We start from the raw sequence: 16,742 nt of genomic DNA, 5'->3' as shown, positions 1-16,742 counted from the left end.
ACACCCAAAGCACAAGCAACAAAAGAGAAAATAGATAAATGGGAACTCCTCAAGCTTAGAAGTTTCTGCACCTCAAAGGAATTTCTCAAAAAGGTAAAGAGGCAGCCAACTCAATGGGAAAAAATTTTTGGAAACCATGTATCTGACAAAAGACTGATATCTTGCATATACAAAGAAATCCTACAACTCAATGACAATAGTACAGACAGCCCAATTATAAAATGGGCAAAAGATATGAAAAGACAGTTCTCTGAAGAGGAAATACAAATGGCCAAGAAACACATGAAAAAATGTTCAGCTTCACTAGCTATTAGAGAGATGCAAATTAAGACCACAATGAGATACCATCTAACACCGGTTAGAATGGCTGCCATTAAACAAACAGGAAACTACAAATGCTGGAGGGGATGTGGAGAAATTGGAACTCTTATTCATTGTTGGTGGGACTGTATAATGGTTCAGCCACTCTGGAAGTCAGTCTGGCAGTTCCTTAGAAAACTAGATATAGAGCTACCATTCGATCCAGCGATTGCACTTCTCAGTATATACCCGGAAGATCGGAAAGCAGTGACACGAACAGATATCTGCACGCCAATGTTCATAGCAGCATTATTCACAATTGCCAAGAGATGGAAACAACCCAAATGTCCTTCAACAGATGAGTGGATAAATAAAATGTGGTATATACACACGATGGAATACTACGCGGCAGTAAGAAGGAACGATCTGGTGAAACATATGACAACATGGATGAACCTTGAAGACATAATGCTGAGCGAAATAAGCCAGGCACAAAAAGAGAAATATTATATGCTACCACTAATGTGAACTTTGAAAAATGTAAAACAAATGGTTTATAATGTAGAATGTAGGGGAACTAGCAGTAGAGAGCAATTAAGGAAGGGGGAACAATAATCCAAGAAGAACAGATAAGCTATTTAACGTTCTGGGGATGCCCAGAAATGACTATGGTCTGTTAATTTCTGATGGATGTAGTAGGAACAAGTTCACTGAAATGTTGCTATATTATGTAACTTTCTTGGGGTAAAGTAGGAACATGTTGGAAGTTAAGCAGTTATCTTAGGTTAGTTGTCTTTTTCTTACTCCCTTGCTATGGTCTCTTTGAAATGTTCTTTTATTGTATGTTTGTTTTCTTTTTAACTTTTTTTTTCATACAGTTGATTTGAAAAAAGAAGGGAAAGTTAAAAAAAAGAAAAAAGACAAACAAGGAAAAAAAAAAAAAAAAAGATGTAGTGCCCCCTTGAGGAGCCTGTGGAGAATGCAGGGGTATTCGCCTACCCCACCTCCATGGTTGCTAACATGACCACAGACATAGGGGACTGGTGGTTTGATGGGTTGAGCCCTCTACCATAAGTTTTACCCTTGGGAAGACGGTTGCTGCAAAGGAGAGGCTAGGCCTCCCTGTATTTGTGCCTAAGAGTCTCCTCCTGAATGCCTCTTTGTTGCTCAGATGTGGCCCTCTCTCTCTGGCTAAGCCAACTTGAAAGGTGAAATCACTGCCCTCCCCACTACGTGGGATCAGACACCCAGGGAAGTGAATCTCCCTGGCAACGTGGAATATGACTCCCGGGGAGGAATGTAGACCCGGCATCGTGGGATGGAGAACATCTTCTTGACCAAAAGGGGGATGTGAAAGGAAATGAAATAAGCTTCAGTGGCAGAGAGATTCCAAAACGAGCCGAGAGATCACTCTGGTGGGCACTCTTACGCACACTTTAGACAACCTTTTTTAGGTTCTAAAGAATTGGGGTAGCTGGTGGTGGATACCTGAAACTATTAAACTACAACCCAGAACCCATGAATCTCGAAGACAGTTGTATAAAAATGTAGCTTATGAGGGGTGACAGTGGGATTGGGAATGCCATAAGGACTAAACTCCACTTTGTCTAGTTTATGGATGGATGTGTAGAAAAGTAGGGGAAGCAAACAAACAGACAAAGGTACCTAGTGTTCTTTTTTACTTCAATTGCTCTTTTTCACTCTAATTATTATTCTTGTTATTTTTGTGTGTGTGCTAATGAAGGTGTCAGGGATTGATTTAGGTGATGAATGTACAACTATGTAATGGTACTGTAAACAATCGAAAGTACAATTTGTTTTGTATGACTGCGTGGTATGTGAATATATCTCAATAAAATGATGATTAAAAAAAAAAAAAAAAAAAAGTCCAATGGGACTGGCCCAGGAGAGAGAAAAGGGGGAGCTGGCAAGCTCCAACTAATAGCTGGTTAGCACTGGCAGCCCTTCTGCAAAACTCCAAACTACCTTTGTCCTCAGGCTAACATCCTTCCTTTTTATTGAAACCATTTTTCCAACAATCTATATCAAGGACTAAAACCCCACAACCAGCCACCACCTTAATATAAACTTAACCAGGGAGAACCTAAGATGGCGGCTAGGTGAGACAGGGCAAAAAAACACCTCCATGAAAAATACTAGATAAAAACCAGAAGGTGACCCAGAATACCGGTTTCAGCGATGCACCAGCTGGACAAGGTCTGCTAAAACCACAGGGGCCATGCACTTGGTGCAACCGGGAGTCTGCATTCTGAAACGAATGAGTAAGCCAGCTGAAAGACCTGTGGCCGTGCCACAGGGTGGAGAAGCCAGGGGTTGGCATTTGGAGACGGACTGGTTCTTTTAAAAAAAAAAAAAAATGGGAAAAACCCAGGAGCAGCTGCAGTTGCAATGGTGGGAACCACGCAGTGAAGCACGGCAGGAGTGGGCTGAGCCAACCTCTCAGTGTCTGGCGTGGAGAACAGCCCACTCAGGGCCAGGGGAGCAGAGGGGAGAGCCAAAAGGAGAAAGAAAGCCTGCTGCTTGCAGCTGGCTCCCCAGCAGCCTGGAGACACTCCTGCCCGGGGCCGTGCCCACAGCCCAGAGCCTCACCAGTCGTCCCGGAGCTGGGAAGAAGGAACTGTGTGAAAAGGGGGAGGGGTGTTGAGACGCCCCATTCAGCCATCTTTGCATCAGGCTGAGAGCGCCCCTGCACGGCCAGGCAGCCCAGGGCTTCCCTTGGGGGACAGCGCGCACTTGAGACATAGCACAGCCTTCCCTCAGCAGAGGTCCTGGAAGATCACAGCTGAGAAGGGGGGGCCTGCTTGGAAAACCCAGGGACGCTACGTCAATGCCAGTGGTTTGTGGGTCAGTGACAGAGAAAACCTGGGGCAAAACTGAAATGAAGGCTTAGACTCTTGCAACAGCCTTGAATCTCCGGGAACACCTGGGAGGTTTGAATATTAAAGCTACCCTGCCTCCCTAACCACCCAGACACATGCCCCACATACAGGGCGGACAGCTCCAAAAACACACCCAAACGGAGTTCACCAACTGAATCCCACAAGAATCATTTCCCCACACACCACGAAGACAAAGTTGAGGAGAACTGACTTGAGGGGTATAGGTGACTCGTAGACACCATCTGCTGGTCAGTTTGAGAAAGTGTACGCCACCCACTTGTATTTCTGAAAAATTAGACTGGTATTTTTTTTTACAACCTGAAAGAACCCTATCAAGCAAAGCAAATGCCAAGAGGCCAAAAACAACAGAAAATCTTAATGCATATGATAAAACCAGATGATATGGAGAACCCAAACCCAAACACCCAAATCAAAATATCAGAAGAGACACAATTAATCAAAGAACTACAATCGAGGAATGAAAACATGGCAAAGGATATAAAGGACATGAAGAAGACCATGGCACAGGATTTAAGGGACATAAAGAAGACCCTAGAAGACCATAAAGAAGAAATTGCAAGAGTAAATAAAAAAACAGAAGATCTTAACGGAAATAAAAGAAACCGTTGGCCAAATTAAAAAGACTCTGGATACTCCTAATACAAAATTAGAGGAAGGTGAACAACAACTCAGTGTCCTAGAAGTCCACAGAAAAGAAAATGAAAGATCAAAAGAAAGAATGGGGAAAAAAATCGAAAAGGATCTCAGGGATACGATAGATAAAATAAAATGTCCAAATTTAAGACTCATTTGTGTCCCAGAAGGGGAAGAGAAGGATAAAGCTCTAGTAAGAGTATTCAAAGAAATTGTTGGGGAAAACTTCCCCAACCTTCTACACAATATAAATACACAAAGCATAAATGCCCAGTGAACTCCAAATAGAATAAATCCAAATAAACCCACTCCAAGACATATTCTGATCACACTGTCAAATACTGAAGAGAAGGAGCAAGTTCTGAAAGCAGCAAGAGAAAAGCACTTCACCACATACAAAGGAAACAACACTAAGTTGTGACTACTCAGCGGCCACCATGGAGGCAAGAAGGCAGTGTGGCATGACATATTTAAAATTCTGAGAAAGAAAAATTTCCAACCAAGAATTCTTTATCCGGCAAAACTCTCCTTCAAATCTGAGGGAGAGCTTAAATTTTTCACAAACAAATGCTGAAAGAGTTTGCCAATAAAAGACCTGCCCTACTTCAGATACTAAAGAGAGGCCCACCGACAGAGAAACAAAGAAACGAGAAAGAGATATAGAGAATTTTAACAGACATATATAGAACCTTACATCCCAAATCACCAGGACACTCATTTTTCTATAGTGATCACGGATCTTTCTCCAGAATTGACCATCTGCTGGGACATAAAACAACCCTCAATAAATTTAAAAAAAAAAAAAAAAAATGAATATATTCAGAGCACATTCTCTGACCACAATGGAATACAAATAGAAGTCAATAATTTTTGAATTGTAACTCCACTATTTACTTCCTACATGATATAAAATACACAAACTCTAATGACAAATCAGTGGTTTTGAACTCAATGTAAAATATGTAATTTTTGACAAAGAACTATATAAAGGTGGGGGAATGGAGGAGTATAGGAACATAGTTTATGTGTCCTATTGAAGTTAAGTTGGTATCAAAGAAAAACAAGACTGTTATGGATTTAAGAGGTGAATTTCAAGCCCCACAGTAAACACAAAGAAATTATCAGAGAATATGACCACAGAGATGAAAAGTAGAGTATGGGTTAAGAGAAATGGGGGAAGGGGCAATGGGGAGTTAAGAAATGAGTGTAGGGCTGCTGTCTGAGGTGAAGGGAAATTTCTAGTAATGGACAGTGGGAAGGAGATAGCATTACAACATTCTAAATGTGATTAATCCCACTAATGGAAGGCTAGGGAGGGAGTGGAATGGGAAGATTTAGGCAATTCCACAATTGAATTAAAAAAAAAAAAAAGACAGTCTAAATAGATGACAATTGAATGGCAAGGATGACCCTGGATGGGATCTGAGGATGGAGGACAGGAGGCTCAAAGGGACACAGTTGAGACATAAGGAAACAAAAAAAAGGAAATAAAGAATGTAAGCTTTGTATCAATGTTGAATCTCGTGTACTTCTTAGCTGTGTTTAATGGGATTGCATAAAACAATGTTCTTGTTCATGGGAGTTGCATATGTGAATTATAGTGTTTGTTCAAGGATGTGTGCAGCTTGCTCTCATATGTTCAGAAGACAGAGCAATAGATGATGGATGATAGATAGGGAGGGAGGGAGGGAAAAATGTAGTGGTGTGACAGCATGTTAAAGTCGGTGGACTGGGGTATCAGGGGAGGGGGTCAGGGTATGCTGGAGTTATGTGTATGGGGTTTGTATTGTTTTTGCAACTGCTCCTATAACTTTGAATTTATTTCAAAATAAAATTAAAAAAAAAATTCAAATGCAGAACACAGAAGCGTTCTTGTTCTTCCACCTCTCTGCCACATATTCTTCCAGACAATTTTCTATTAAAAAAAAAAAAAACTTGACCAATTTGATTTAATTAGCAGAAACCTCTGGCAGAATTACTTCCAGGAAGACTCCAAATAACAAGGATATATTAAGAGCATTTAGTCTGCAGGGAGCTATTTTAACTTGTGCAATTCTGACTTCTCCAAGCACTAAACTTAAAAGCTCACCTGTCATGTGCTCTGGTTGGTTGGAAGAAGAAAAACTATTTCTAAAAATCTAAAACAGAATATTATATCAGGGGTATTGAAAGTTAATTCTGACCCATAAATTCCATTCTTGGGAATTTTATTTAAAGAAGTAATGCTAATGCATTAATTTAGGGAAGTTTGCTGATGCTGCCAGAATGCAAAACACCAGAGATGGACTGGCTTTTATAAAAGGGGGTTTATTTGGTTACACAGTTACAGTCTTAGGGCCATAAAGTGTCCAAGATAACACATCAGCAATCAGGTACCTTCACTGTAGGATGGCCAATGGTGTCCGGAAAACCTCTGTCAGCTGGGAAGGCACGTGGCTGGCATCTGCTCCAAAGTTCTGGTTTCAAAATGGTTTTCTCCCAGGACGTTCCTCTCTAGGCTGTAGTTCCTCAAAAATGTCACTCTTAGTTGCACTTGGGGTATTTGTCCTCTCTGAGCTTCTCCGGAGCAAGAGTCTGCTTTCAGTGGCCGTCTTCAAACTGTCTCTCATCTGCAGCTCCTGTGCTTTCTTCAAAGTGTCCCTCTTGGCTGTAGCTCCTCTTCAAAATGTCACTCATAGCTGCACTGAGTTCCCCCTGTCCGTCAGCTCATTTATATGGCTCCAGTGACTCAACTTAGACCCACCCTGAATGGGTGAAACAACACATCCATGGAAATTATCCAATCAGAGTCATCAACCAAAGCTGGGTGGGGTGCATTCCAAAGAAGCACTGAGCTCCCCCTGTCTGTCAGCTCATTTATATGGCTCCAGTGACTCAACTTAGACCCACCCCAAATGGGTGGAGCAACACATCCATGGAAATTATCCAATCAAAGTCATCAACCACAGCTGGGTGGGTGCATTCCAAAGAAACACTCAAAGAATTACAATCTAATCAACACTCATAACGTCTGCCCACACAAGACTACATCAAAGATAATGGTGTTTGGGAGGACATAATACATTCAAACTGGCACACTAATAAAAGAAAACACCATAGGCAAAAACATGTTCCCTGCAACATTATCTATAATGTCAAAAAACTGGAAACAATCTAAATCCTATCAAAATGAGAAGGGTTACAATATGCAGCCAATACAGTGCTACTTTATACAATGTATGGAAAAATTAAAACAGTGATGAAATACAAATAGCAAGTAAAAATTAGAAATATAAAACAATCACTCTAGTTCAAATAAATGATTTGTATCTATGTGAACAAAGATGAAGGGAACATACAAAAACTGAAAATAGTTGTGTTACAGTTAGAGATTGTGACATTTTTATACTACTTTTCCTTACTGTCTTGGATAGATTGCTTTTATAACAAAGAACAATTTGTAATCTTTTATTTTACATTTCTGGAACTATGATTTGATCATTTTTTAAAATAATCTGTCCTAATTCAAAGTCAATTTGGGCCAATGTTAGAACAAATGACATTCACTAATTAGTGTTACACTAACGCTTTCATTGATTTTCCACCATTAATTTATGGAGGAAATAATGTTGTATGTGGTTAAGACTGCCCTCAGGTTCTATTTAAGTCTTTCCAGAAACAACCCTAAAAAAGTTTCTCAACCCTAAAAAGAAGACTCTTCTGCCAAGAAAGTTAAGATTTTAACATTCCCCAAAAGGAATTATCAGGTAAACTTAAAAACCAAAACAAAGTAATGACAGTTTTGAAGCTGATTTCAAAAACGCAATCATGAGCATGCTAGCAAGGAGCAGCCCCAAAGCCCTCAATAAGCCAATCTCTCTGCTTTATAAAGTCTCTTCCAGGTATATGGACTGGGAAATAAAAGAAGCTCATCTTCAGAAAAAGTATAGAAACCTGTTGCATGTTTACAGAGGACAGTGGAAAGTAGGGTAAAATAAAGGACATTTTAAGTTCCCACCAAACTCATGATACTATGCTTAGGAGTGGAATTCAAAACACTTAACCCTAGTACCTCCGAAGCACTGCTTCAGCAGCAGTGTCGCCCCAGCCCTGGGAACATCCAGCACGGCAGGGCTTCATTTTCTCCAGCATGGGAACCACTTACCATCAAATAAAGGCTTTATATTTTCCATCTACAGATATGTTGTTAGGTTAGCAAACATTAAAATACAATCCAGTAAATGCAGCGAGAGAAACAGCAGAACAGTTAGAGGAGCCAAAGTTCATCAAGTGCTTCGTACGTCAAGGTGAGCATGAAGTCCTGGATATGAGAGGGAGGGTGTCAGTACGCCTAAGCTGCTGCTGTTTTTATTTTAACTATATGCTATGGAAGGCAAGAATCACATCCTTAAAACCCATTCCTCTTCAACTTGCCCTGAGACACAGTAGTCAGTATAAGTTTGCTGAGTTAGACAAACCCAAAACAACTCTTTCATATTAATCTTTACCAAGTAAAGGCAGGAGGTCTTGTTGTTTAATAATCAGAGGTTGGAATATACTAATAAAACACATTCTTCTGGATAAAAAGAAATATAATCTGCTCTAGTGGTCTCTGAACTTTGAATGCAAACCCTTTTCAGCAAAATATTTGAGCATGCAGGCCCCTGATATTTTTACAACATATACCCTATTAATTCAAAATACAAATCCAAGTTTTTAAAAAATTTGAAAAACAGAAATATTAAGTTCTATTTTTTTCCCTCTACCTCCACATACCATCTTGCATGCCCAGTGTGGAACCAGGGATCTATTCTATTCCATATTTGGACTGCCAAATTTTGTAAATCAAAATGTTAGTATTATATTCAAGCTATAGTTAGTACAATTTCACTTTGCCAACTTAGAAGATGCTTTAAATAGCCTGAAGCACCCAACGTTACCATTAGATCATCTATTTCAACACTTACCTAGTACAAAACTTTTATTTTATTGATGAGCAAACAAAGGCCAGGAGACATTCAATGACCTCTTCACAGTTACAAAGGTCCTGTGTGCATGGAGTTTTGGTTCTTTACACTCTCCTGCACAAACCTTGCCTCTCACCTCAGTCATCATCACTGCACTGAAACCTGAGAGGGAACTAGTCAATAGTTGGGGAATGGCACGGCATATAAATTCACCATTGGGAGTTTTCATGGAATTTGTGAAGTTACTGTTGGCCCAACTTTGAAATACAAATAATATATCTAAAACTCCAAGTTAAACCTAACATTTAGAGACATTCTATAGCAATTCAGCCAAACTAAAAGAATATGCTCTCAATAAATACAAGAAAATGGGGGTAGGTGGGAGGATGGAATATGGAGGCAGTACAAGAAGAAAAAAACTCCTAACACTGAAACCCTGTGCTCATGCTCTCCCTCAAGAGTCTCACAAAGGGAGTGGAATGTTTGTGAATCCAAGGACCAAGACACCTGTGTATACCAATGCAGAACTGAGACTTATTCAATACTCAGTACTTCTCTATCACAGATCAACTGTGTTTTTGGATGAGTGTTACAAAATGAAAGGTGGTATGTTAGAAACTGGTGAATGAAATCTCCCATGTACGTAAAGATATAGAAAATATTGGAAGTAAAGTGTGACCTTAGTTATACTAATTATCCATTTGGAAAATACAGCCTCTTACCCAGACTCTTAACTATTAGAGCTGGAAGAGGTCTCTAAAATCAACTTGTGATACAAAACTCTCATTTTAAAGATGAGAAACTAAGACCCAGAGGGCTAAAAAAATTATTTATGTTAGGAACATCATAAATGTCAATTGTGGAGAGGGAGGTAGTGTGAATTCTAGAGAGGATAGAGATGGATAGTATCCATCTTGCCCTCTGAAGAATTAATTAATAAAAATTATATCTTTTGTCTTTTATTTTTCCAAAAACAAAATGTACTGCCAAAATAGAATTACTTAGGTGAAATGTGAGAACAACAAAGAGTCTGCTACATGCACATTACTAGCCATTAAGTGTAGGTTTCACATTTTTAGGCTTGTTTTATTAACAGAACAGTTTCCAAGGATTAAGTTATTGCCATAACTCAAATTCAAACTATAGTATCAAGCAATCACTGCATTCATAGGTTCTGGGCACTTTTTAAAGTTAGCAAAGATCACAACAGATTACATAAATTGCTACTTATCTTTCTTTCTCATCATTCTGATTGGATCTGTATGTTGAATACCCAAGTTCCTAAACAATTAGAGGGTACTAAACAGTCTACAGTCATTATAGGAGAAAGGGGCCATGACAGAAAGAACAAGCACTGGTCCAGCCCTGACTTGCCCACCAAGCAGCAAGCCAGGACTTGGCCCCAGAATCAGCCTCCCACCTCCTACCCCTGTATCTGCCAAAAGAGACTGAAAGCCCCTAAGACTACATCATCATTACACAATATACCAAGGAAACATTTGAGTTCCAGCTTAACTGCTAATTAGCAGTAATTCTTTAATCAGTGAATCTTTGGTTTTCCTGCTCCACTGGTGTTATGTAACCACCACAAAGCTCTTAAAACAATGAGAAAGAGCAAGGAGCTGGTGCCTGAGCCTTTTGCTTTTTGCCACCACTTTCTGTCCTTCCCAATCAGTCCACTTGAACACCCTCTTAACACAAACCCTGTGCTCATGCTCTCCTTCAAGCTTCTCACAAAAGAAGCTGAGTAGAGCATATGTGAAAACAAGGTGAAAAGACACCTGTGCACAACCAGAGCAGCACTCAGAAATATTCAATCTATACTCATTCACTGCTCTAACACTTAAAGAGATATTCTGTGTTTGGAAGACTGTTGTAAAATGAAAAGTAATGTTAGAAATCTGTGATTTAAAAAATGACCTTCATCACCTAGTTACCACCATTTGTTCATTCAATAATTATTTCAAAGACTTTAGATATAAAGGGGCTGGTGAATATATTTTATAACCTTCCAATTAGCTACCACAAATCTATCCATTCATGAACTGATTCATGTGCTCAAAAAATATTCATGGAACTCAGATATGTGTTAGGCCCTGAAGAAACAGTGCCCCAGTTCCAAAACACCGTGATTCTGAGGCAGGTTTAAATCTGAGAGTCACTTGGGGAGCTTTCTAAATATGAGGATTCCTATATCTTACCCCAAAAGATCCGGCTTCAATAAGAATATGGTGCGAACAAGAAATGTGCACTTTCATTAAGCATCTCCAGGTGATTCTATTGCAAGTGTCCTGGGAACCACATTTTAAACAATGGTCCAGGAAAATTCATAATATATACAGAAAGAAATATTTACAAAAGCACCTGAAAATCCAAATCAGTGCCATGAACAGCTACAGGACTTCAGTGGATTGAGATACCTGGTCACAGGTGTAGGTAGAAGAAGGCCCTTACACTGGACCATCAATCAAAAGTGAAATCTGGATAAATGAAAAATAAATATACTCTTTGAATATATAACGAGGGGATTCACTGAACATGGCAAGGATGTAGTACTGGACTTCCAAAAGTCCGTATCTTGACACTTTAAATCTCATTTCTCCCCAACCAGGCTTCAGAACCACCCAAGCTGCTTGGCTCTAATGAATATATTATGATTTTGAAAGAGAATCTTACAAACACTATTTCATTTCTATCATGAAGCTATAATGATAATTTATTAGAATTAAATCACAGTGGAATTTTGGAGATAATACAACCTCTTTAATAACTGCACCATCTGAGGGCAGATGAGCCTTGTGACCAGGCCCAGATCACACATTTCATGAAAGGCAGCACAGAGGTTAGAACCCGGGTCTCCTGGCTTTAGCTCAGTGTGCTCCTTCCTATCCAGATACCATGTGTTCCTCGTTTTCTAGAGGTCAACATCCCAATTTATCTATAAGTCCTCAGCAAAAGCCACATCCTGAACTTGGATGAGGTTTTATACAGACTGATGGACAGAAGGCATTAAGAGAAAAAAACACAATTTAATTTTCTAGAAATTAATTAAAACATGGTTTTCTTATAAACAGTCAGCATTACATACTGCACTATGCTGTGCTAAGGTGAGGGTTACTTCTAAAAACACTAACGCTTCTCTTACGGAATTGAATCCTAGATCAATTCTTAGCTGGCAACCTGCACCAAGCTTTGCTTCATCCTGAAGATGTACAAAAGGACAACTGGCAGGATTTTCAACCCTTAATAATTAGTGCCCCAATATGCACTCTCTGTGTAGCTGAACAACATCTACCCAGAACTTTTGCTAGAAGTTAAAGCAGGCTGCGAGCTTCTCCCGCCGGCTGCTGCTCTTGGCTAGGTTTGTTTCTCACGCTGGTCGCTTCTCTTCCTCAGGTGACTCCGCCGCAGCCTACTGCTCACAGCCACCGGCGAAGTTCAGTTGCAGCCTCTGGAGCGCGCCAGCGTCCCTCCCGGGCAGCAGCGGCAGGTCCATGGGGAAGGACATGGTGCGGGCGCCGGCGAAGCGGCGGGGCATCAGGTGCAGTAATGGGTTCCCCGAGCGGGAGCCGCCAGGGCCCGGGCCAAGCCGGTCAACCGAGAAGACCCCGCGGCCGGAGTCCAAGAGCGCTCAGCCCGCAGAAGGCTGGAAGGGCCAGCGGCCCCGCAGAGACAAGGATAACGAGCTGAACCTCCCCAACCTGACGGCTGCCTGCTCGTCTATCCTGTGCTCATTGGGCGAGGACTCTGAGCAGCAGGGCTGCTCAAGACACCCTGGAGGGCGGCCAAGGCCATGCAGTTTTTCACTAAGGGCTACCAGGAGACTATCTCAGGTAACCTAAATGATGCTATATTTGATGAAGATCATGATGAAATGGTGATTGTGAAGGACACAGATATGTTTTCCATGTGTGAACATCTAGTTCCATTTGTTGGAAAGGTCCATATCCGTTATCTTCCTAACAAGCAAGTCCTTGGCCTCAGCAAGCTTGCAAGAATTGTAGAAATCTACAGAAGATTACAAGTTCAAGAGCGCCTTAAGAAACAAACTGCTGTAGCAATCACAGAAGCCTTGACACCTGCTGGAGTTGGGGTAGTGGTTGAAGCAGCACATATGTGTATGTTAATGCAAGGGGTACAGAAAATGAACAGCAAAACTGTGACCAGCACGATGTTGGGTGTGTTCCGGGAAGACCGGAAGACTCGGGAGGAGTTTCTAACTCACTGTGATGGTTGGGTTCATGTGTCAACTTGGCTAGGTGGCCTAGCTGTCTGGTCAAGCGGGCACTGGCCTGACAATTGCTGTGAGGATATTTGAGGCTGGTTAATAAACCAAGGGGCTGGTTTGTTGGATCATCAGTCAATTGACCGCAGCTGACTGATGACTCCTCAAGGGGTGTGCCTTCCACAATGAGAGAATGCAATTGGCTGGATTTGGTCCGGGTGATCAGCCGGTTTGTTGGATCATCAGTCAATTGACTGCAGCTGACTGATGACTCATCAAGGGGGCGTGCCTTCCACAATGAGAGAATGCAATTGGCTGGATTTGGTCCGGGTGATCAGTTGAAGGCTTATAAACTGGACGGTTAGAGACCCTTCACTTCTTCAACTGCCCAGTGAAGCACTTCCTGGGGAGTTCGTCGAAGTTGCCGGTTCGTTTCCTGAGGAGTTCGTCGAAGTTGTCGGTTCGTTTCCCGAGTTCATCGGACATCTTCCTTGGAGTTGACAGTTTGTTGACGGCTCTGCAGAATTTGGACTCGTGCATACCCACAGTTGCGTGAGTCACTTTTACAATTTGATAATCAGAGACATCTCTCATTGATTCCGTTTCCCAAGAGAACCCTAACTAATACACTCTCATTAGGAGCTGAACTGTAGTGCCTGCCGTGTGGTTTTCACATCATACTGCCAGTAGCATTAGCATTGTTTGGTCTTAATTGTTTGTATATTCTATTTTTCAATTGTTACAGATGTAAACTTTATTTCTTGTTACTAATTGTGCTTAAGAATTATTTATAGCAAGTCAAAATAAAAACAATTTATAAAGGGGTGAACCCTCTACTTTATTCTTGCCACCTTTTACTGGTGACATTAAATTGAACTGCCAATAGTGTAAGTTATATACACAAAATCACTGCCATTCAAATACCTGAGAGTGCTGGGAAGGGAGAAAAATTAATTTATTTTGTTGAAATTGTATGGCAAATTGACTCAGCATAGGAGTGCTGGGAATGGGAGAGAACTATGGTCAATACACTGTTTTCTCCTCCCCAGACAAAAATGGTGTAGTGCTGAAAGTACTGTAATTTATATACAGTGTGAAACATTGCTCCGCAAATTCAAAGTCTAATAGGTTCCATTTTAGTCATGTTTAAACCAACAGTGACAGTCTATTTTTTGCATATTTAACTTTTAAATATCAAGTCATAACATTAGTCACTAATGGGAAGTGATGGGGTAGCTGTGCTTCGGATTTTACTATGAGTTTAAAAAGCACATATCTACCTTCTATTATTTTAAAATTCAAATATAGGAAATTAGTTTCTGGAGTTGGTTACAAGTTTATTCTCATGTCAACATACAGGGATTTAGACATTTAACTCTCTGTGCCTTGATGAGAATATCATACCTTTTAAGTGTAGACCCTTTGCCTTTAAAAAAAAGCCATTATTTTATAAGATTTAGTAGGGACACTGCAATTAACTAGTCCTCACAGTTTTACTTTTAGAAGTTTCCTGGGAACTTACTTTGAATGTTCCATATACATGCCTCAAAACTTTTTTTCTTTTGGTCTTATAAAGTATTTTTCCAAAAAATTTTGGGATTGTGCATCATTTTCGGGTCTGAGAACCATTACTTCCACGAACATGAGAATGAAGAATGAAATAACTGTGACTACCTTGTGAGCTATGTCCAGTGTGCTAATGATATCTGTGTTGTTGATGTCTGTGAAAAAATGCACCAGGAAACCTTCAGCTAGTTTTCCATGTGCTCCATGTGGGTTTTGTTTTCAATGTAGTTCTGTACAAGGGGTATAGGTATTTTAGTCCAGGAAGCTGTGGCCTTATCAATAATTACCATAAAATTTCCTTCACTGGGGCAGTGTGGGGCAAATTAAAACAGAACAATCCCTCACCCCCATGCACAGTTATTTCATGTAGAACTTTCATATTTGTTTGACATCATGGTCTTCAAATTTATCCCATCACTTTAAGAAGAACTACATAATGCTTGACTTAATTTTGATTGTCCTATATAAGTCTTATCTCTGACACTTTGCATTATGATGGGATAAGATGGCAGAGTTTTTTTTTTTTGTTTTAATTCTTCCTGATTTCTGGTATTTCCTAGTTTTTCTGTACTTGGAGTTTCTCAAGTATAATGATGGTTGATTTTGAATTCCTTTTTTAACCTAACCTAGTATAATCATTATCCTGCTTGATATTTAGACATTCAGAGGTAGAATTCTAAGCACTCAACTCATGTTTAATATTTTAAAGTAAAAACAGGTGGAATTGGAGGACCAAAGAAATTGTCAGCTGTAGATTCATCTCTCTGAGATCATTTGTATTCCTTTTAAACAACCCTTTGTTCTAATATTCTCTAGAAGTCTTTTCATAAAGGTCTAATGTATCCAAAGGCTGTTCTCTTACTAGTAAATGCAAAGTAATTACCTTGTCTATTTTACTGTGGTCTGTAGTACTTCATACTTATCTTTTCATATCTATGGCCTTGAGTCAATTTGGGGGGATTTTTAAGAATTTGATGCATTTAAATATATTGTTCAATTAAATTGCTTGAATGTTATGTATGTGTATGTATGTACCTGAAGTTGGTTCTATTTAAATTATTAAAGTGTTATGGCTTTGGAAAAAAAAAAAAAAATAAATAAATAAATTAAAGCAATCCATTAAAAAGAAAAAAGAAAAAAGAAAAAGAAAGCCTCCAAGACAGTTGCTGAGGCTTTCTGCTTCAAACATTTGCTGTTACTCTATCTTTTCTCATCTTGAGATCTTCAAACCAGACTCAAAAGATCTGAAGTCATCAAGGCCAGCTGCATCTCATTAGGTGGGACCAAGCTTTATGTATACTTACATATAAAGATAAATGCATGCCAATGTCAAAATAAATTTATCTGGTCATCTTCAGAACTAGAGAAGCATTTTTAAGTTTGGCACTGAGTTTGAGAAACAGATTCATGTTCCTCTTCTCCTTCCAGCCAATCAAAAGGTCTAGCTTAGGCTGAGAGCATTTAGGTAGGTAATGGAGTTTGAAGGGAAAAAGAGTTACATACTTCTTGAATGCCTATGTGCCCATAACAATGCTAGATACTTGATCTATTTTGGCTCACTTAAAATACAACCAATTATTTTGAATGATATAATCGTGTCCAAAAGAGGAAACAGACTCAGAGGAAGTTAAGTAACTTTTCCATGATCAGTTATGTCTGTGCTTTATGCTGCAAAAATATTACCACAAAGAGACATCACTCCTTTGACCCAAGAGAACTGACTGCTCTTAAATCTCTTGTGCACTCATCTTCACAACCACCTTGTGCAATGGCTAGAAAAAAAGTAAGAAACTTGAGGTATAAAGAGATTAAAATACAGGAGAGGGAAGCCTAAAGCCATACCTTCCCAAACCACTGTTGTATTACTGAGCCACCGCAGCAATAAAAATAAGCAATACCCATGGCTCAAGCACAAAAAAGCCACGGGGCCTCCCTGAATGCAGGTGTCTTCAGCTAGCGCCATCTGGAATCTCTAGCACAAGATGTTTACCTGGGTTTTATCTCTTGTTCACACAGTTATCACAGACGAATGGAGGAGCAAGTAAGGATAATAAATACCTTCTCAAAATGTCATCAGAGCACAGCCACAGTAATTTATGTTAATTGATGATATTCAAAGAATTACACACAAATTACACTTTCAGAATTAAA

The 16,742-nt window shown here is 39.9% G+C and overlaps 1 protein-coding gene and 1 pseudogene across 1 annotated transcript in view; one reads left to right on the top strand and one right to left on the bottom strand.

The window, feature by feature from the left end:
- SH3GL2 (SH3 domain containing GRB2 like 2, endophilin A1) overlaps positions 1-16,742 on the bottom strand; it is a 263,888-nt gene that overhangs the window by 184,015 nt on the left and 63,131 nt on the right. The gene's annotated exons all lie outside the window — the stretch shown is intronic.
- The window catches only part of LOC119505065, a 46,328-nt pseudogene continuing 41,880 nt past the window's right edge, over positions 12,295-16,742 (top strand).

This window comes from Choloepus didactylus, chromosome 10 (assembly GCF_015220235.1).
Source record: "Choloepus didactylus isolate mChoDid1 chromosome 10, mChoDid1.pri, whole genome shotgun sequence".
Classification (NCBI taxonomy): domain Eukaryota; kingdom Metazoa; phylum Chordata; class Mammalia; order Pilosa; family Megalonychidae; genus Choloepus; species Choloepus didactylus.
Note: the sequence above shows the minus strand (reverse complement) of the source record. Positions and strands in the feature narration are given on the sequence as shown.